The sequence below is a fragment of the Neofelis nebulosa genome, chromosome 9, assembly GCF_028018385.1.
Source record: "Neofelis nebulosa isolate mNeoNeb1 chromosome 9, mNeoNeb1.pri, whole genome shotgun sequence".
Lineage (NCBI taxonomy): Eukaryota > Metazoa > Chordata > Mammalia > Carnivora > Felidae > Neofelis > Neofelis nebulosa.
This window is the reverse complement of record NC_080790.1, coordinates 25,949,679-25,970,466: the sequence shown is the minus strand read 5'-3', so window position 1 is coordinate 25,970,466 and position 20,788 is coordinate 25,949,679.

Genomic DNA, 20,788 nt, shown 5'->3' with positions numbered 1-20,788 from the left:
GATCCCTTAGGATCACCTAGTTTTGAAGGTCAGGATAAAGGTCTCTATTAGAGATTTCTCCATGATCAGATAGAAAAATATACTTCTTAAGTGGTTGGACTCTGCTGTGCATTCTTTCCCTAGCAGTGTCTGACAGGGCCCAGTACTTGTCTCAGACCTCACGGTGCTGGGAGGGACCCTTCAGCTCAGGTTTCAGTCTAATTAGTCCCATGGCCTTTCACAGGCTTCTGGGAAAAGGAAAGAGGGAAGTTATTGTGTATAAGACGGGTATTCTTTTTTTTTTTTTTTTTCTGCCCCACAATACTGTTGATTACATTCCCTATGCAGTATCTTTCATCCCTATGCCTTTTTCATTCCATAACTGGAAGACCATATCTCCTACTCTCCTTCTCCCATTTTGTTCATCCTCCAACCCCCTCCCCTCTGGCAACCACCAACTTATTCTCTGAATTTATTGCTCTGTTTCTGATTTTGTTTGTTTGTTTGTTTTTTATTTGTTTTGGTTTTTAAAGTCCATATGTAAGTAAAATCATATGGTACTTATGTTTCTCTGACTTATTTCACTTAGCATAGTATCATCTAGGTCCATTCATGGTTTCACAAATGGCAAGGTCTCATTCTTTTTTTTTATTTCTTTTTTTAATTTATTTTATTTTTTTTCAATATATGAAATTTACTGTCAAATTGGTTTCCATACAACACCCAGTGCTCATCCCAAAAGGTGCCCTCCTCAAAACCCATCACCCACCCTCCCCTCCCTCCCACCCCCCATCAAACCTCAGTTTGTTCTCAGTTTTTAACAGTCTCCTATGCTTTGGCTCTCTCCCACTCTAACCTCTTTTTTTTTTTTTTTCTTCCCCTCCCCCATGGGTTTCTGTTAAGTTTCTCAGGATCCACATAAGAGTGAAGACATATGGTATCTGTCTTTCTCTGTATGGCTTATTTCACTTAGCATCACACTCTCCAGTTCCATCCACGTTGCTACAAAAGGCCATATTTCATTCTTTCTCATTGCCATGTAGTATCCCATTGTGTATATAAACCACAATTTCTTTATCCATTCATCAGTTGATGGACATTTAGGCTCTTTCCATAATTTGGCTATTGTTGAGAGTGCTGCTATAAACATTGGGGTACAAGTGCCCCTATGCCTCAGTACTCCTGTATCCCTTGGGTAAATTCCTAGCAGTGCTATTGCTGGGTCATAGGGTAGGTCTATTTTTAATTTTTTGAGGAACCTCCACGCTGCTTTCCAGAGCGGCTGCACCAATTTGCATTCCCACCAACAGTGCAAGAGGTTTCCCGTTTCTCCACATCCTCTCCAGCATCTATAGTCTCCTGATTTGTTCATCTTGGCCACTCTGACTGGCGTGAGGTGATATCTGAGTGTGGTTTTGATTTGCATTTCTCTGATGAGGAGTGACGTTGAGCATCTTTTCATGTGCCTGTTGGCCATCTGGATGTCTTCTTTAGAGAAGTGTCTATTCGTGTTTTCTGCCCATTTCTTCACTGGGTTATTTGTTTTTCGGGTGTGGAGTTTGGTGAGCTCTTTCTACATTTTGGATACTAGCCCTTTGTCCTATACGTCATTTGCAAATATCTTTTCCCATTCCGTTGGTTGCCTTTTAGTTTTGTTGGTTGTTTCCTTTGCTGTGCAGAAGCTTTTAATCTTCATAAGGTCCCAGTAATTCATTTTTGCTTTTAATTCCCTTGCCTTTGGGGATGTGTCAAGTAAGAGATTGCTACGGCTGAGGTCAGAGAGGTCTGTTCCTGCTTTCTCCTCTAGGGTTTTGATGGTTTCCTGTCTCACATTCAGGTCCTTTATCCATTTTGAGTTTATTTTTGTGAATGGTGTGAGAAAGTGGTCTAGTTTCAACCTTCTGCATGTTGCTGTCCAGTTCTCCCAGCACCATTTTTTAAAGAGACTGTCTTTTTTCCATTGGATGTCCTTTCCTGCTTTGTCAAAGATTAGTTGGCCATACGTTTGTGGGTCTAGTTCTGGGGTTTCTATTCTATTCCATTGGTCTATGTGTCTGTTTTGGGCCAATACCATGCTGTCTTGATGATGACAGCTTTGTAGTAGAGGCTAAAGTCTGGGATTGTGATGCCTCCTGCTTTGGTCTTCTTCTTCAAAATTACTTTGGCTATTCGGGGCCTTTTGTGGTTCCATATGAATTTTAGGATGGCTTGTTCTAGTTTCGAGAAGAATGCTGGTGCAATTTTGTTTGGGATTGCATTGAATGTGTAGATAGCTTTGGATAGTACTGACATTTTGACAATATTTATTCTTTCAATCCATGAGCAGGGAATGCCTTTCCATTTCTTTATATCTTCTTCAATTACCTTCATAAGCTTTCTATAGTTTTCAGCATACAGATCTTTTACATCTTTGGTTAGATTTATTCCTAGGTATTTTATGCTTCTTGGTGCAATTGTGAATGGCATCAGTTTCTTTATGTGTCTTTCTGTTGCTTCATTGTTAGTGTATAAGAATGCAACTGATTTCTGTACATTGATTTTGTATCCTGCAACTTTGCTGAATTCATGTATCAGTTCTAGCAGACTTTTGGTGGAGTCTGTCGGATTTTCCATGTATAATATCACGTCATCTGCAAAAGGCGAAAGCTTGACTTTATCTTTGCCAATTTTGATGCCTTTGATTTCCTTTTGTTGTCTGATTGCTAATGCTAGAACTTCCAACACTATGTTAAACAACAGCGGTGAGAGTGGGCATCCCTGTTGTGTTCCTGATCTCAGGGAAAAAGCTCTCAGTTTTTCCCCATTGAGGATGATGTTAGCTGTGGGCTTTTCATAAATGGCTTTTATGATGTGTAAGTATGTTCCTTCTATCCCGACTTTCTCAAGGGTTTTTATTAAGAAAGGGTGCTGGATTTTGTCAAAGGCCTTTTCTGCATCGATTGACAGGATCATATGGTTCTTCTCTTTTTATTTTATTAATGTGATGTATCACGTTGATTGATTTGCGAATGTTGAACCAGCCCTGCATCCCAGGAATGAATCCCATTTGATCATGGTGAATAATTCTTTTTTTTTTTTATGTTTATTTATTTTTTTAATATATGAAATTTACTGTCAAATTGGTTTCCATACAACACCCAGTGCTCATCCCAAAAGGTGCCTTCCTCAATACCCATCACCCACCTTACCCTCATGAATAATTCTTTTTATATGCTGTTGAATTCGATTTGCTAGTATCTTATTGAGAATTTTTGCATCCATATTCATCAGGGATATTGGCCTGTAGTTCTCTTTTTTTACTGGGTCTCTGTCTGGTTTAGGAATCAAAGTAATACTGGCTTCATAGAATGAGTCTGGAAGTTTTCCTTCCCTTTCTATTTCTTGGAATAGCTTGAGAAGGATAGGTATTATTTCTGCTTTAAACGTCTGGTAGAAGTCCCCTGGGAAGCCATCTGGTCCTGGACTCTTATTTGTTGGGAGATTTTTGATAACCGATTCAATTTCTTTGCTGGTTATGCGTCTGTTCAAGCTTTCTATTTCCTCCTGACTGAGTTTTGGAAGAGTGTGGGTATTTAGGAATTGTCCATTTCTTCCAGGTTGTCCAATTTGTTGGCATATAATTTCTCATAGTATCCCCTGATAATTGTTTGTATCTCTGAGGGATTGGTTGTAATAATCCCATTTTCATTCATGATTTTATCTATTTGGGTCATCTCCCTTTTCTTTTTGAGAAGCCTGGCTAGAGGTTTGTCAATTTTGTTTATTTTTTCAAAAAACCAACTCTTGGTTTCATTGATCTGCTCTACAGTTTTTTTAGATTCTATATTGTTTATTTCTGCTCTGATCTTTATTATTTCTCTTCTTCTGCTGGGTTTAGGCTGCCTTTGCTGTTCTGCTTCCATTTCCTTTAGGTGTGCTGTTAGATTTTGTATTTGGGATTTTTCTTGTTCCTTGAGATAGGCCTGGATTGCAATGTATTTTCCTCTCAGGACTGCCTTCGCTGCGTCCCAAAGCGTTTGGATTGTTGTATTTTCATTTTTGTTTGTTTCCATATATTTTTTAATTTCTTCTCTAATTGCCTGGTTGACGCACTCATTCTTTAGTTAACCTCCATGCTTTTGGAGGTTTTCCAGACTTTTTCCTGTGGTTGATTTCAAGCTTCATAGCAGTGTGGTCTGAAAGTATGCATGGTATAATTTCAATTCTTGTAAACTTATGAAGGGCTGTTCTGTGACCCAGTATATGATCTATCTTGGAGAATGTTCCATGTGCACTCGAGAAGAAAGTATATTCTGTTGCTTTGGGATGCAGAGTTCTAAATATATCTGTCAAGTCCATCTGATCCAATGTATCCTTCAGGGCCCTTGTTTCTTTGTTGATTCTGTCTAGATGATCTATCCATTGTTGTAAGTGGTGTATTAAAATCTCCTGCAATGACCACATTCTTATCAATAAGGTTGCTTATGTTTATAAGTAATTGTTTTATATATTTGGGGGCTCCGGTATTCGGCGCATAGACATTTATAATTGTTAGCTCTTCCTGATGGATAGACCCTGTAATTATTATATAATGCCCTTCTTCATCTCTTGTTACAGCCTTTAATTTAAAGTCTAGTTTGTCTGATATAAGTATGGCTACTCCAGCTTTCTTTTGGCTTCCAGTAGCATGATAAATAGTTCTCCATCCCCTCACTCTCAATCTAAAGGTGTCCTCAGGTCTAAAATGAGTCTCTTGTAGACAGCAAATAGATGGGTCTTGTTTTTTTATCCATTCTGATACCCTATGTGTTTTGGTTGGCGCATTTAATCCATTTACATTCAGTGTTATTATAGAAAGATAACGGGTTTAGAGTCATAGTGATGTCTGTATGTTTTATGCTTGTAGCGATGTCTCTGGTACTTTGTCTCACAGGATCCCCCTTAGGATCTCTTGTAGGGCTGGTTTAGCGGTGACAAATTCCTTCAGTTTTTGTTTGTTTGGGAAGACCTTTATCTCTCCTTCTATTCTAAATGACAGACTTGCTGGATAAAGGATTCTCGGCTGCATATTTTTTCTGTTTAGCATACTGAAGATCTTGTGCCAATCCTTTCTGCCCTGCCAAGTTTCAAAAGAGAGATCAGTCACGAGTCTTATAGGTCTCCCTTGATATGTTAGGGCACGTTTATCCCTTGCTGCTTTCAGAATTTTCTCTTTATCCTTGTATTTTGCCAGTTTCACTATGATATGTCGTGCAGAAGATCGATTCAAGTTACGTCTGTAGGGAGTTCTCTTTGCCTCTTGGATTTCATTGCCTTTTTCCTTCCCCAGTTCAGGGAAGTTCTCAGCTATTATTTCTTCAAGTACCCCTTCAGCACCTTTCCCTCTCTCTTCCTCCTCTGGGATACCAATTATGCGTATATTATTTCTTTTTAGTGTATCACTTAGTTCTCTAATTTTCCCCTCATACTCCTGGATTTTTTTTATCTCTCTTTCTCTCAGCTTCCTCTTTTTCCATAACTTTATCTTCTAGTTCCCCTATTCTCTCCTCTGCCTCTTCAATCCGAGCCGTCGTCATTTCCATTTTGTTTTGCATTTCGTTTAAAGCATTTTTCAGCTCCTCGTGACTGTTCCTTAGTCCCTTGATCTCTGTAGCAAGAGATTCTCTGCTGTCCTCTATACTGTTTTCAAGCCCAGCGATTAATTTTATGACTATTATTCTAAATTCACTTTCTGTTATATTATTTAAATCCTTTTTGATCAGTTCATTGGCTGTTGTTATTTCCTAGAGAGTCTTCTGAGGGGAATTCTTCCGTTTGGTCATTTTGGATAGTCCCTGGAGTGGTGAGGACCTGCAGGGCGCTTCCCCCGTGCTGTGGTGTATAACTGGAGTTGGTGGGCGGGGCCGCAGTCAGACCTGATGTCTGCCCCCAGCCCACCGCTGGGGCCACAGTCAGACTGGTGTGTGCCTTCTCTTCCCCTCTCCTAGGGGCGGGATTCACTGTGGGGTGGCGTGGCCCGTCTGGGCTACTTGCACACTGCCAGGCTTGTGGTGCTGGGGATCTGGCGTATTAGCTGGGGTGGGTAGGCAAGGTGCACGGGGGCAGGAGGGGCAGGCTTAGCTCGCTTCTCCTTAGGTGATCCACTTCAGGAGGGGCCCTGTGGCAGCGGGAGGGAGTCAGATCCGCTGCCGGAGGTTTGGCTCCGCAGGAGCACAGAGTTGGGTGTTTGTGTGGAGCGAGCAAGTTCCCTGGCAGGAACTGGTTCCCTTTGGGATTTTGGCTGGGGGATGGGCGAGGGAGATGGCGCTGGCGAGCGCCTTTGTTCCCCACCAAGCTGAGCTCTGTCCTCCGGGGGCTCAGCAGCTCTCCCTCCCTTTGTCCTCCAGCCTTCCCGCTTTCCGAGCGGACCTGTTAACTTATGACCTCCCAGACGCTAAGTCCCGCTTGCTGTCGGAACACACTCCGTCCGGCCCCTCCGCTTTTGCCAGCCAGACTCGGGGGCTCTGCTTGGCCGGCAGGCTGCCCCTCCGCCCCGGCTCCCTCCCGCCAGTCCGTGGAGCACGCACTGCCTCGCCGCCCTTCCTACCCTCTTCTGTGGGCCTCTCATCTGCGCTTGGCTCTGGAGACTCCGTTCTGCTAATCCTCTGGCGGTTTTCTGGGTTATTTAGCCAGGTGTAGGTGGAATCTAAGTGATCAGCAGGACACGTGGTGAGCCCAGCATCCTCCTATGCCACCATCTTCCAACCTCCTCATTCTTTTTTTTTTTAATGTTTATTTATTTTTGAGAGAGAGAGAGAGAGAGAGAGAGAGAGAGAGAGAGAGCTAGCAAGGGTGGGGCAGAGAGGGAAACAGAGGATCCAAGGCTGGCTCTGCACTGACAGCAGAGAGCTCAATGTGGGGCTCATACTCACAAACAATGAGAGCATGACCTGAGCTGAAGTTGGATGCTTAACTGACTGAGCCACCCAGGCACCCCTAAATCTCATTCTTTTTTATGGCTGAGTAATATTTTATACATATTTCTCATATATATCATGTATATATGATATATATGCCACATTGTCTTTATCCATTCATCTATTGATGTACACTTAATGTTGCTTCCATATCTTGGCTATTGTGAATAATGCAATAAACCTAGGGGTGCATATGACTTTTAGAATGAACATTTCCATTTTCTTTGGGTAAATACCTGAGTGGAATTAGTAGAATATATGGTATTTCTATTTTTATTTTCTTTTTTAAAAAATATAATTTATTGTCAAATTGGCTAACATATAGCACGTGAAGTGTGCTCTTGGTTTTTGGGGTAGATTCCTGTGGTTTATCACTAACATACACCCAATGCTCATCCCAACAAGTGCCCTTCTCAATGCCCATCACCCATTTCCCCCTCTCCCCACCCCCCCACCCTCAGTTTGTTCTCTTTATTTAAGAGTCTCTTATAGTTTGCCTCCTTCCCTCTCTGTAACTATTTTTGTCCCCTTCCCTTCCCCCATGGTCTTCTGTTAAGTTTCTCAAGATCCTCATGTAAGTGAAAACATATGATATCTGTCCTTCTCTGACTGACTTATTTCACTCAGCATAATACCTCCCAGTTCCATTCATGTTGCTGTAAAGGGCATTATTTCATTCTTTCTCATTGCCAAGTAGTATTCCATTGTATATATAAACCACATCTTTTTTATCCATTCATCAGTTGATGGACATTTAGGCTCTTTCCATAATTTAGGTTATTGTTGAAAGTGCTGCTATAAACATTGGGGTGCATGTGCCCCTACGAATCAGCACTCCTGTATCCCTTGGATAGATTCCTAGTAGTGCTATTGCTGGGTTGTATGGTAGTTCTATTTTTAATTTTTTGAGGAACCTCCACACTGTTTTCCAGAGTAGATACACCAATTTACATTCCTGCCAATCATGTAGCAGGGTTCTTTTTCTCCATATCCTCACCAACACTTGTTATTTCTTGTGTTTTTTAGTTTAGCCATTCTCACAGATATAAGGTGATATCTTATTGTGGTTTCAGTTTGCATTTCCCTGATGATGAATGGCATTGAGCATCTTTTCATGGGTCTGTTGGCCATCTGTCTTTGGAAAAATGTCTATTCAAGTCCTCTGCCCATTTTTTTTGAATAATAATATTTAACTTGTTTAATTTAATGGATATGAGAACTGTGCCCCAACAAATAGTGGTTCTCCATTCTTTTTTTTTTTTTACTTTTTTTAAAATCTTTTTTTTCAATATATGAAGTTTATTGTCATATTGGTTTCCATACAACACCCAGTGCTCATCCCAAAAGGTGGCCTCCTCAATACCCATCACCCACCCTCCCTTCCCTCCCACCCCCCATCAACCCTCAGTTTGTTCTCAGTTTTTAAGAGTCTCTTATGCTTTGGCTCTCTCCCACTCTAACCTCTTTTTTTTTTTCCTTCCCCTCCCCCATGGGTTTCTGTTAAGTTTCTCAGGATCCACATAAGAGTGAAACCATATGGGATCTGTCTTTCTCTGTATGGCTTATTTCACTTAGTATAACACTCTCCAGTTCCATCCATGTTGCTACAAAGGGCCATATTTCATTCTTTCTCATTGCCATGTAGTACTCCATTGTGTATATAAACCACAATTTCTTTATCCATTCATCAGCTGATGGACATTTAGACTCTTTCCATAATTTGGCTATTGTTGAGAGTGCTGCTATAAACATTGGGGTACAAGTGCCCCTATGCCTCAGTACTCCTGTATCCCTTGGGTAAATTCCTAGCAGTGCTATTGCTGGGTCATAGGGTAGGTCTATTTTTAATTTTTTGAGGAACCTCCACACCGTTTTCCAGAGTGGCTGCACGAATTTGCATTCCCACCAACAGTGCAAGAGGTTTCCCGTTTCTCCACATCCTCTCCAGCATCTATAGTCTCCTGATTTGTTCATTTTGGCCACTTTGACTGGCATGAGGTGATATCTGAGTGTGGTTTTGATTTGCATTTCCCTGATGAGGAGTGACGTTGAGCATCTTTTCATGTGCCTGTTGGCCATCCGGATGTCTTCTTTAGAGAAGTGTCTATGCATGTTTTCTGCCCATTTCTTCACTGGATTATTTGTTTTTCGGGGTGTGGAGTTTGGTGAGCTCTTTATAGATTTTGGATACTAGCCCTTTGTCCTATATGTCATTTGCAAATATCTTTTCCTATTCTGTTGGTTGTGTTTTAGTTTTGTTGGTTGTTTCCTTTGCTGTCCTCTGCCCATTTTTAAAATTGGATTATTTGTTTTTGGTGTTGAGTTGCATAGGTTCATTATATATTTTGCATATTAACTCCTTATCAGGTAGCTCATTTGCAAATATCTTCTCCAATTCAATAGGCTACGTTTTTGTTTTGTTGATGGATTCCTTCACTGTGCAAAACGTTTCATTTTGGTGTAGTCCCAATAGTTTCCTTTTGCTTTTCTTTCCCTTGCTTTAGGAGACCTATGTAGAAAAATGTTGCTGAGGCTGATTACTGCCTATGTTTTCTTTAAGGGGTTTTATAGCTTCAGGTCTTACATTTAGGTCTTTAATCCATTTTGAGTTTATTTTTGTGTATGGTGTAAGAAAGTGGTCCAGTTTCATTCTTTTGCACGTGACTGTCAAGTTTTCCCAACACTATTTGTTAAAGAGACCATCCTTTCCCTATTGTATATCCTTGCCTCCTTTGTTGAAGATTAATTGACCATATAATTGTGGGTTTACTTCTGGGCTCTGTATCCTGTTCCATTGATCTGTGTGTCTGTTGGTACAATTTCTTAAATATCTGGAATAATTTACAAGTGAAGCTTTCTTGTCCCAGAGATTTCTTTGTGGGAGGATAGAATTAACAGTTCAGTTTCTTTCAGTTTCTTCATAGATAACAGTTCAATTTCTTTCATAGATACTATGATATCTTTTATATTCATGAATTTGGTTATATGTGCCTTCTCTTTTTTTATGTGTTACTAGAGGTCTATCAGTTTTACTGAATTTTTCAAAAAATGGATTTTTGGCTTTGTTTTCCTTTGTAAGATTGTTTTCTATTTTATTAATGTCTACTCTTTAGAAGTCTCTTTTTATTCTTTTAGGTTTAATTTGCTCTGTTTTTCTAATCTATTGAATCTGATACTTTAGTTATTGATTTGCAGTTTTTCTTCGTATTGAATATGTACATTTAATGTTGTGTAGAGTCTTCTTTAAGTACTTCTTAGTTGTGTTTGCAAGTTCCAATGTCATGTTTTTATTTGTGCATTCTTTCCTCAAAATACTTTCTAATTTTATTTGCAATTTATTCTTTGACCCATGGGTTATTAGAAGTATTACTGCTTAGGAGCTCCTGAGTTGCTCAATCTGTGGAGCGGCCCACTTCAGCTCAGGTCATGATCTCATGGCTTGTGAGTTTGAGCCCCACGTTGGGCTCTGTGATGATGGCTCGGAGCCTAGAGCCTGCTTTGGATTCTGTGTCTCCTTCTTTCTCTGCCCCTCCTCTGCTCACACTCTGTCTCTCTCTTTCAAAATGAACATTAAAAAAATTAAAAATAATTAAAAATAAAGAAGTATTACGGCTTAATTTCCAAGCATTTGGAGATTATTGTCATATTGATTTATAGTTTAATTTTACTATGGTTAGTGTGCTGTGTAATTTCTATGCTTTCAAATTTGTTGAGGCTTGCTATTATGAGTCACTGTGCTCAACTGTACCTCTCAAAAGCTGTAGAAGTCTTCCCCCTCAGTACCTGTCAGTGTGATATTATTTGGAAATAGAGTGTTTGCAGGTTACCAAATTAAGATGAGGTCTTTGGGTGGCCCTAATACAGTATGACTGTGTGTTTATAAAAAGGGCAAATTTGAATACAGAGACTAAAACATACCAGGAGAACACCATGTAAAGATGGAGGTAGAGATTGGGGATGATGTGTCTACAAGTAAGGAACACCAAAGACTGCCAACAAACCCCCAGAAGCTGGGAGAGAGTCATGGAACAAATTCTTCCTTGCAGACTACAGAAGGAATCACTCTGTTGACACCTTAATCTCAGATTTCTAGCCTATACAACTGTGAGACAATAAATTTTTGTTGTTTAAGCCACCCAGTTTGTGGTACTTTGTTGTGGCAGCAATAGGAAATTAATACACTTGCTTCATGATTCAGCAAATGTTTAGTTTTGCCAAATGTTCCATGGGTATTTGAAAAGACTGTTTTTTTGTGCCGTTGTGGGGTGCATTATTCTATAGTTGTATGTTAATGAGGTTAAATTTTTTATTGTGCTCTATAGGTTTTCTAGAGCCTTACTGATTTCTTGGATGCTTGTTCTGTCAGCTATCAGGAGAGGTATGTTAAAATCTGTCTTAATGATTTTGGGTCTGCCTGCTTCTGTTTTAAGTGTTTAAATTTTTGTTTCATGCTGTGTTCTTAGATACATATATATTTAAGATTGTTGTATGTTCTTGGTAAACTGGTATCTTTATCATTATGAAATTATTCCTTTTTTTCTCTAGTAATATTTTTTGTTCTTCAGTATTTGTCTGATATTACTATAGTTATACCAACATTTTTGGGGTGAGTGCATTGTATATCTTTTCCCAAAGTTTCATTTTCAATCTTTCTGTGATCCTACACTGAAGATGTGTATCTATAAGTAGCATCTAGTTAGGTAAAAAGCTTCTGCACAGTAAATGAAACAATCAACAAACCTAAAAGGCAACTGATGGAATGGGCAAAGATACTTGCAAACTGGATAATGGGGTTAGTATCCAAAGATATTTGCGTATCAGAAAAAGGGTTAGTATCCAAAAATCTATAAATAGTTTATCAAACTATACACCCGAAAAACAAATAATCCAGTGAAGAAATGGGCAGAAGACAGTAATAGACACTTTAAAAAATATTTATTTTTAAATTTTTTATTTTTATTTTTATTATTTTTATTGTTTCCCATATTATAAAAGTTTTATTTATTTATTTATTAAAATGAAATTCATTTTCAAATTGGTTTCCATACAACACCCAGTGCTCATCCCCACAGGTGCCCTCATCAATGCCCATCACCCACTTTCCCCTCCCTCCCATCCTCCCATCAACCCTCAGGTTATTCTCAGTTTTTAAGAGTCTCTTATGGTTTGCCTCCTCCCCTCTCTATGACTTTTTTTCCCCCTTCCCCTCCACCATGGTCTTCTGTTAAGTTTCTCAGGATCCACATAAAAGTGAAAACATATGTACCTGTCTTTCTCTGTATGACTTATTTCACTTAGCATCACACTCTACAGTTCCATCCACGTTGCTACAAAAGGCCATATTTCGTTCTTTCTCATTGCCAAGTAGTATTCCATTGTATATATAAACCACAACATCTTTATCCATTCATCAATTGATGGACATTTAGACTCTTTCCATAATTTGGCTATTGTTGAAAGTGCTGCTATAAACTTTGGGGTACAAGTGCCCCTATGCATCAACACTACTGTATCCCTTGGGTAAATTCCTAGCAGTGCTATTGCTGGGTCATAGGGTAGATCTATATTTAGTTTTTTGAGGAACCTCCACACTGTTTTCCAGAGTGGCTGCACCAATTCGCATTCCCACCACAAATGCAAGAGGTTTCCCATTTCTCCATATCCTCTCCAGCATCTATAGTCTCCTGATATGTTCATTTTGGCCACTCTGACTGGCGTGAGGTGATATCTGAGTGTGGTTTTGATTTGTATTTCCCTGATGAGGAGCGACGTTGAACATCTTTTCATGTGCCTGTTGGCCATCTGGATGTCTTCTTTAGAGAAGTGTCTATTCATGTCTACTGCCCATATCTTCAGTGGATTATTTGTTTTTTGGGTGTGGACTTTGGTGAGTTCTTTATAGATTTTGGATGCTAGTTCTTTGTCCTATATGTCATTTGCAAATATCTTTTCCCATTCTGTTGGTTGCCTTTTAGTTTTGTTGATTGTTTTCTTTGCAGCGCAGAAGCTTTTTATCTTCATAAGGTCCCAGTAGTTCATTTTTGCTTTTAATTCCCTTGCCTTTGGGGATGTGTCAAGTAAGACCTTGCTGCGGCTGAGCTCAGAGAGGTTTTCCCTGCTTTCTCCTCTAGGGTTTTGATGGTTTCCTGTCTCACATTCAGGTCCTTCATCCATTGTGAGTTTATTTTTGTGAATGGTGTAAGAAAGTGGTCTAGTTTCATTCTTCTGCATGTTGCCGTCCAGTTCTCCCGGCACCATTTGTTAAAGAGACTGTCTTTTTTCCACTGGATATTCTTTCCTGATTTTCAAAGATTAGTTGGCCATACTTTTGTGGGTCCAATTCTAGGGTTTCTATTCTATTCCATTAGTCTGTGTGTCTGTTTTTGTGCCAATACCATGCTGTCTTGATGATTATAGCTTTGTAGTAGTGTCTAAAGTCTGGGATTGTGATGCCTCCTGCTTTGTTCGTCTTCTTCAAAATTACTTTGGCTTTTGTGGGTTTTTGTGGTTCCATACAAATTTTAGGATTGCTTGTTGTAGCTTTGAGAAGAATGCTGGTGCAATTTTGATTGGGATTGCATTGAATGTGTAGATTACGTTGGGTAGTATTGACATTTTAACAATATTTATTCTTCCAATCCATGAGCACAGAATGTTTTTCCATTTCTTTGTACCTTCTTCAATTTCCTTCATCAGCTTTCTGTAGTTTTCAGCATACAGATCTTTTACATCCTTGGTTAGGTTTATTCCTAGGTATTTTATGCTTCTTGGTGCAATTGTGAGTGCGATCAGTGTCTTTCTGTTGCTTCATTATTAATGTATAAGAATGCAACTGATTTCTGTACATTAATTTTGTATCCTGCGACTGCTGAATTCATGTATCAGTTCTAGCAGACTTTTGGTGGAGTCTTTTGGGTTTTCTGTGTAGAGTATCATGTCGTCTGTGAAAAGTGAAAGCTTGACTTCATTTTTGCCAATTTTGGTGCCTTTGATTTCCTTTTGTTGTCTGATTGCTGATGCTAGAACTTCCAACACTATATAAAACAACAGCTGTGAGAGCGTACATCCCTGTTGTGCTCCTGATCTCACGGAGAAAGCTCTCAGTTTTTCCCCATTGAGGATGACATTAGCTGTGGACTTTTCATAAATGGCTTTATGACGTTTAAGTATGTTCCTCCTATCCCGACTTTCTCGAGGGTTTTTATTAAGAAAGGATGCTGAATTTTGTCAAAAGCTTTTTCTGCATCGATTGACAGGATCATATGGTTCTTTTCTTTTCTTTTATTAATGTGATATATCACATTGATTGATTTGTGAATAGTGAACCAGCCCTGCAGCCCAGGAATGAATCCCATTTGATCATGGTGAATAATTCTTTTTATACGCTGTTGAATTTGATTTGCTAGTATCTTGTTGAGAATTTTGCATCCATATTCATCAGGGATATTGGGCTGTAGTTCTTTTTTTTTCCTGGGTCCCTGTCTGGTTTGGGAATCAAATTCATGCTGGCTTCATAGAATGAGTTTGGAAGTTTTCCTTCTCTTTCAATTTTTTTGGAACAGCTTGAGAAGGATAGGTATTATCTCTGCTTTAAATGTCTGGTAGAATTCCTCAGGGAAGCCATCTGGTCCTGGACTCTTATTTGCTGGGAGATTTTTGATAACTGATTCAATTTCTTCACTAGTTATGGGTCTGTTCAAGTTTTCTATTTCTTCCTGTTTGAGTTTTAGAAGTGTGTGGGTGCTTAGGAATTTGTCCATTTCTTCCAGGTTATCCAGTTTGTTGGCATATAATTTTTCATAGTATTCCCTGATAATTGCTTGTATTTCTGAGGGACTGGTTGTAATAATTCCATTTTCATTCGTGATTTTATCTGTTTGGGTCCTCTTCCTTTTATTTTGGAGAAGCCTGGCTAGAGGTGTATCAATTTTGTTTAATTCAAAAAACCAACTCTTGGTTTCATTGATCTGCTCTACTGTTTTTTAGATTCTATATTGTTTATTTCTGCTCTGATGTTTATTATTTCTCTTCTGCTGGGTTTGGGGTGTCTTTGCTGTTCTGCTTCCATTTCCTTTAGGTGTGCTGTTAGATTTTGTATTTTGGATTTTTCTTGTTTCTTGAGATAGGCCTGGATTGCACTCTCAGGACTGCCTTGGCTGCATCCCAAAGCATTTGGATTGTTGTATTTTCATTTTCATTTGTTTCCATATATTTTTAAATTTCTTCTCTAATTGCCTGGTTGACCCATTCATTCTTTAGTCGGTGTTCTTTAACCCCCATGCTTTTGGAGGTTTTGCAGACTTTTTCCTATGTTTGATTTCAAGTTTCATAGCATTGTGGTCTGAAAATATGCATGATATATCTCGATTCTTTTATACTGATTAAGGGCTGTTTTGTGACCCAGTATGTGATCTATCTTGGAGAATGTTCCATGTGCACTCGAGAAGAAAGTATATTCTGTTGCTTTGGGATACAGAGTTCTAAATGTATCTGTCAAGTCCATCTGATCCAATGTATCATTCAGGGCCCTTGTTTATTTATTGATTCTGTGTCTAGATGATCTGTCCATTGTTGTAAGTGGAGTATTAACGTCCCCTGCAATTACCACATTCTTATCAATAAAGTTGCTTATGTTTGTGATTAATTATTTTATATATTTGTGGGCTCCCATATTCAGTGCATAGACATTTCTAATTGTTAGTTCTTCCTGGTGGATAGATCCTGTAATTATTATATAATGCCCTTCTTAGGGCATTATATCCTAAGAGTCCCCCTTAGGATCTCTTGTAGGGCTGGTTTAGTGGTGATGAATTCCTTCAGTTTTTGTTTGTTTGGGAAAACCTTTATCTCTCCTTCTATTCTGAATGACAGACTTGCTGGATAAAGGATTCTTGGCAGCATTTATTTTCTGTTCATCACATTAAAGATTTTCTGCCAGGGAAATGGCGCTTTCCAGACCCTTGGTTCCCCCACCAAGCTCTGTCCTTCCGGGACTCACACCTCTCCATCCCAGTGTCCTCTTGCCCTCCCTGCTCTCCGAGAGCAGAGCTGTTGACTTCTAACATTTCAGATGTTATGTCCTGCTGGCTGTCAGAACTCATGCAGTCCGGCCCCTCTGCTTTTGCAAGCCAGAATTTGGGGGTTCTTCCTTGCCCGGCGGGCTGCCCCTCCACCACCCTGGCTCCCTCCCGCCAGTCCGTGTAAGCACGTACCGCCTCTCCGCTGTTCCTACCCTCTTCTGTGGGCCTCTTGTCTGTGCTTGGCTCCGGAGAGCCCATTTTGCTAGTCTTCTGGTGGTTTTCTGGGTTATTTAGGTAGATTTGGGTGGAATCTAAGCGATCAGCAGGATGAGGTGAGCCCAGCATCCTCCCCTGCTGCCATCTTCCCTAATCGCCATCAAATTTTTATTTTTATTTTTTTGAGAGAGAGAGAGAAAGCACAAGTGGGGGAGGGGCAGAGAGAGACGGGGACAGAGGATCCAAAGTGGGCTCTGTGCTGACAGCAGACAGCCCAATGTGGGGCTCATTTTCACCAACCGTGTGATCTTGACCTTAGCCAATGTCAGACACTCAGCTGACTGAGCCACCAATAGATACTTTTCCAAAGAAGACATCCAGATGGCCAACAAACTCATGAAAAGATGCTCCACATCACTCATCATCAGGAAAATACAAATCAAAACCACAATGAGATACCACCTCACACCTGTCAGAATGGCTAAAATTAACAACTCAAGAAACAACAGATGTTGGCAAGGAGAAAGGGTAACACTTTTGCACTGTTGGTGGGAATGCAAACTGGTACAGTCACTCTAGAAAACAGTATGGAGATTCCTCAAAAAAATTACAAATAGAACTACCTTACGACCCAGCAGTTACACTACTAGGTATTAATCCAAAGGATACAAAAATGTTGATTTGAAGGGGTACATGCACCCCAACGTTTATGGCAGCACTGTCAACAATAACCAAATTAGAGAAAGAGCCCAAATATCCTTTGACTAATGAACGATAAAGAAGATATGGTGTATATATACAATGGAATACGACTTGGCAATCAAAAAGAATGAATTCTTGCCATTTGCAACAATGGATGGAACTAGAGTGTATTATGCTAAGTTAGTCAGAGAAAGACAAGTATCACATGATTTCACTCATATGTGGAATTTAAGAAACACAACAGATGAATATAGGGGAAGGAAAGGAACGATAAGATAAAAACAGAGAGGAAAGCAACCATAAGAGACTTTAAATACAGAGAACAAACCGAGGGTTGCTGGAGGGGTGGTGGGCTGGGAGATGGGCTAAATGGGTGGTGGGCATTAAGGAAGGCACTTTGCAGGATGAGCCCTGGGTGTTCTATGTAAGTGATGAATCATCGGGTTCTACTCCTGAAACTAATACTGCACTGTATGGTAACTAACTTGAACATAAATGAAAAAATTTTTAAAAATAGGTAGCATCTAGCTTTTTAGAAATTCAATTTGATTTTTTCTTTTAATTGGAGATTTAGCCAATTTATAAGTAGTGGAATTATGGATAAATTTGCATTCTCTACCATCTTATTGTTTGTTTTCTATTTGACCTACCTGTTTTATGTTATTTTTTCTTTCCTTTCTTGTCTTCTTTTGTATTAACCAAAATAATTTTTTATTATCTTACTCCTATCCTCTATATTAATTTGTTATTTCTATTTTTTAACTACTCTTTTTAAATTTTCTTTAATGTTTATTTATTTTTGAGAGAGAGAGAGAGCATGAGTGGGAGAGGGACAGAGAAAGACAGAGACACAGAATCCAAAGTAGGCTTCAGGCTTTGAGCTGTCAGCACAGAGCCTGATGCAGGGCTCGAACCCACAAACCATGAGATCATGATGTAAGCCAAAGTCAGACACCCAACTGACTGAGCCACCCAAGCGCACATCCTTTACTATTCTTTTGGTAATTATCACAGAGATTACAACACACATCCTTGATTTATACACTTTAGTATAAATAATTCTACCATTCTGTTGATAAAAGTAGAGCCTTGGAGTAATTAAACTATATATAAACCCTTCCTGCCTTTGCATTGTTGTTGTCACTACTTTACTTCTCTCTATATTTTAAACCTCACAAATTCAAATCTTAGTTAGTAAGGAAATGCTAGTTTTCTTGACACTGAAATACACCTTTCCCCAGCTTTACCTAAACTGGCATTGGCAAACTCAGTGGTAAGTTGGTTCTTTTTAGTTCACTCCTGAAAACTTATCCTATCCGCATACATTTTAGACTTTAACTGTACATTTTAGCTCCAGAAATTCTCATTTGACAACTATAATTTAGGAAATGATTTCTAAATTTCCCTGGTTTGAGTGTACCTTTATTGTCCTGAAAACTGGAATAACAATTTTAAAACAAAGCACTTATCAGAGTTAGCAGTTGCTGGGACAGAAATCCAATGTTAGCAGTGCAGTGTTTTGAGTGCTTCTTTGCACTGCTTCTTACTGGTCACCCACGGTGTTAGGGATTGGAGGACCAGGGCCCCCATTTTGTTCTTGGCCCACTTGAATACCTAGCCCAAAATTCTCAAGGTCATTTTTTGTTAGTTTACAAAAGTAACATTTAGATACTACATCCCCAACTTTTTCTTTCAGTATCGAGCTAATCTACCCCTCCACAAAAGGCAAGAGCTATAATCTCTCTAAAAATTGAATCGGAGAGTCTCTGGACATGAGGCAAAGTGGAGATTTCAAGCTTAAAGGATAAGGAATATTTTTAAGCAGTGAGACAAACATTCCTCTTTGTTTATTTGGCTCCTGGAAAGCATCCCCGAGGCACTAGTTTTGAAACACTTTTCTGGAAATACTAATATCTTCAGAGTAAATATCTAGCAATACTGACGTTTGAGTCTCCAGTGAAAAGTGGACTAACTGCATGATCACTTTTTAGAGAAGCCATCCAGCAGTCATGTCCTGCTCATGCACATAGAACTCTTAAATTTTTTAGTGTGCCCCTCTCACATAAAAGTAGAAACCCAAGAATCATCAGACAGTTTTTAAAGAGATCTTAATATGAAGGGGACCCAAATAAGAGTACAACAATAACAAAAATGATGAACAGTAAAAAGAGCTAGAGGAAAAGAGATGATGCAAAGAAAAAGGTCAAACAAATAAACTATAATAAATATTATTAAAGAGATAACACCATGTTGTAATAACAGGCAAGAACAAGATGCTTCATAAGAGAGTAACTGGAGATCAAGAAAGAGCTCCTGGAAGATAAAAAAAATAGGACAGCTAAAGTAAAAGAGTCAGTGAAAGGGTTGGAAGAAGAAATTGAACAAATAATCACAGAGAACAGAGATAAAGAGAAGGAAAATAAGACATAAAGTCTAAAGAAATTAGAGAACTAAATTTATGAGATCCAGTATGTGATTCATAGGAATTGCAGAGAATGAACCTCCAAATTAAGTTGAGAGAGAAGAAATTATATTTAAAAATGAAGAATGTTTCCATAACTGAAGAAAATAACTCTCCAGGTTTAAGTGATTGAGTGTCCCACAAGGAATGAGAAATGACAGAACACAAGAAACATCATTATTTGGGATATTACTCTAGGTGATGGTTCTAAAAATGTCTGGAGAGAAGAGTCACATGCAAAAGATAACAAATAAGAATAGCATCTAATTTCTTAACCTCAGCATTTGACAGCTAGATGACAGTGGGAAAAGGCAATTCTGAATGAAGTTAAAAAAATTTTTTTTAATGTTTATTTATTTTTGAGAGAGAGAGAGAGAGAGAGAGAGAGAGACAGAGTGTGAGCGGGGGAGGGGCAGAGAGAGAGGAAGACACAGAATCCAAAGCAGGTTCCAGACTCCGACCTGTCAGCACAGATCCTGACGCAGGGCTCGAACCCAGGAACCACAAGATCATGACCTGAGCTGAAGTCGGACGCTCAATGAACTGAGCCTCCCAGGTGCCCCTGAGTGAAAATGTTTCTTCACCTAGAATTTTATATTTGAGTGAAGTGTGAAGTTAGATGAACATTTTTTTTTTTTTGACATGCAACATCTCAAAAACTTTACCTACCACGTACATTTTATCAGGAATTTATCAGAGAATGTGTTCCACTAAATAAGTGAGAAAAACAAGAAAGAAGGGGCACCTGGGTGGCTCAGTCGGTTAAGCCTCCGACTTCAGCTTAGGTCATGATCTCATGGTTCATGAGTTTAAGCCCCGCATCTGGCTCTGTGCTGCTAGCTCAAAGCCTGGAGCCTGCTTTGGATTCTGTGTCTCCCTCTCTCTCTGCCCCTCCCCTACTCATGCTCTGTCTTTCAAAAATGAATTAATGTTAAAAAAAAAAAAAAAGAAAAGAAAGAAGAAGATACAGGATCCAAGAAAGAGAGGATCCAGTTTAGAATAGCATTAATGGACAATTGTCAAATGATAGCTGTGCAACAGTCCTGGAGAAACAACATGTGCAGAGAGAAGCAAGAGACTGGGGGGCTCTGGAAGGGCAGTGTGTGGTTGAGAGAGAGAGAGAGAGAGAGAGTCAATGAAATATTTGTAAGATAGGCAAGGAAGATCCACCCTTTATATAATTGAAGACCATGAAAAACAAAAATGAAACAGGCAGAATATGTAAAAATTGTAATTCAAGAAAAAAAAAATCAGGGGTGCCTGGGTTGCTCAGTTGGTTAAGTGCCAGACTTCAGCTCAGGTCATGATCTCACGGTTCATGAGTTCGAGCTCTGGGTCGGGCTCTGTGCTGACAGCTCAGAGCCTGGAGCCTGTTTCAGTTTTTGTGTCTCCCTCTCTCTCTGCCCCTCCCCTGCTCACGCTCTGTCTGTCTCTCTCTCTCAAAAATAAACATTAAAAAAAAATTTTAAGGGGCG